Source organism: Apium graveolens, chromosome 6 (assembly GCF_009905375.1).
Source record: "Apium graveolens cultivar Ventura chromosome 6, ASM990537v1, whole genome shotgun sequence".
NCBI lineage: Eukaryota > Viridiplantae > Streptophyta > Magnoliopsida > Apiales > Apiaceae > Apium > Apium graveolens.
Genome location: NC_133652.1, coordinates 182,549,858 through 182,551,820, shown reverse-complemented (window position 1 = coordinate 182,551,820; position 1,963 = coordinate 182,549,858). Strand labels below are relative to the sequence as shown.

Sequence of the window (1,963 nt, the reverse complement as noted above, 5' to 3'; positions counted from 1 at the left end):
ATCCCAACATGCATATTAGAGATTATATCGAGATTTCTGACACTTTCAAATTCAACAATGTCACTGAAGATGCCATTAAGTTAAGGCTTTTCCCGTTTTCTCTAAGGGATAAAGCTAAGAGTTGGTTACATTCTCTACCAACAGGCTCTATAACCAAATGGGAAAAACTCGCTCAAAAATTCCTTACTAAGTTCTTTCCTATGGCGAAGACAGCTGCAATCAGGAATGCTCTTACTCAATTTGTGCAGCATTCTGGAGAGTCTTTGTGTGAGGCTTGGGAGTGATATAAGGAGATGCTTAGGAAGTATCGTCACCATGGGATGCCCGACTGGATGATTATTAACTCCTTCTATAATGGTTTGGGTACAACTTCTAGACCCATGCTTGATGTAGCATCAGGTAGAGCCTTGTGGGCTAATAGCTACGATGAAGCTTATGAATTAATTGAACTGATGGCTGCTAATGAATACCAGAATCCTTCTCAGAGACTAACTCAAGGCAAGGTAGCAGGAATTCTTGAGGTAGATGCAGCTACTGCTATAGCTGCTCAGCTTAAGACTTTGACGATGAAGGTGGATTCTTTGGCTAATTAAGGAGTTAATCAGATCACTAGTGTCTATGAGCTTTGTGCTGGTGCCCATGAAATAGAGCAGTATGTTATTTCTAAAGAATCAACTCAGTTTGTGCGTAACTTTCAGAGGTCGCAGCAGCCTATTCCAGCCACCTATCATCCCAACAACCACAATCATCCTAACTTCAGCTAGAGTAATACTCAGAATACGGTACAACAACCTTATCAGCAGTATGCAGCAAAGCAATACAACCAAGCTGGTTTTCAGTAAACACAATATGCACCAAGACAACAACTCCAGCTATAAAAATCTAATGAAGAATCTGAATTGGAGGAGTTGAGGCTCATGCGTAAGAGCCAAGCGGTGTTTATCAAGACCTTGGAGAATCAAATTGGGCAGATTGTCAATACCTTGCTGAATCATCAACCTGGATCACTACCTAGTGAAACAGAAGTTCCAAGCAAGAAGGACGCTAAAGAGTAGGTTAAGGCAATAACATTGAGGTCTAGGAAGGTTGCAAATCCCAAAAAATCTCAAGTTTCGGAAGATGAAGTTGTGGCTGAGGAAGAAATGTAGAAGGAAGCAAAAGTGGAACCAAGGAAGACTATCATGGAACACACTCCTCTTGAGGGTAATATAGGGGAGAAACAGATCTATCATCCACCTCCTTTTTCTAAGAGGCTGCAGAAGAAAAAGCTGGATAAGCAGTTTGAGCAGTTTCTGGAGGTGTTCAAGAAAATTCATATCAATATACCTTTCGCTGAAGCTCTTGAAAAGATGCCTAGTTATGTGAAGTTTATGAAAGGTATTCTCTCTCGGAAAGTGAAGCTTGATGACTTAGAGACCGTTGCTCTCATGGAGGAGTGCAGTGCGGTGCTGAAACAGAAGTTACCTCTGAAGCTTAAAGATCCTGGAAGCTTCATTATTCCTTGTACCATTGGAAAAGTGTCATTTGACAAATGCTTATGTGACTTGAGAGCTAGCATCAATCTGATGCCCTTTTTAATCTTTAAGAAGTTGGACTTACCTGATCCAAAGCCTACTTATATTTTCTTGCAGTTGGCCGATCGCTCTATTGCATATCCACGAGGCATTGTGGAGGATGTCTTGGTCAAGGTGGACAAACTCAAATTTCCTGCAGACTTTATAATTCTGGAATTCAAGGAGGATAAGAAGATTCCCATAATCTTGGGAAGGCCATTCTTGGATACTGGCCGAACCTTGATAGATGTGCAGAAGAGTGAGCTTACCACGCGAGTACTGGATCAGGATGTGACTTTCAATGTATTCAATGCCATAAAATTCCCGACTAAAAATGAGGAGTGCTTAAAAGTAGAGTTGGTCAATTCTGTGGTTACTTCAGAACTTGATCAAATGCTAAAGTTTGATGC

The 1,963-nt window shown here is 41.1% G+C and overlaps 1 non-coding gene across 1 annotated transcript; it reads right to left on the bottom strand.

The window, feature by feature from the left end:
* Positions 1–215: 215 nt before the first annotated feature.
* Positions 216–322, bottom strand: LOC141669501 (small nucleolar RNA R71). Its single transcript, XR_012553781.1, has one exon. It is a non-coding gene; the product is annotated as a small nucleolar RNA R71 (small nucleolar RNA).
* Positions 323–1,963: the final 1,641 nt, after the last annotated feature.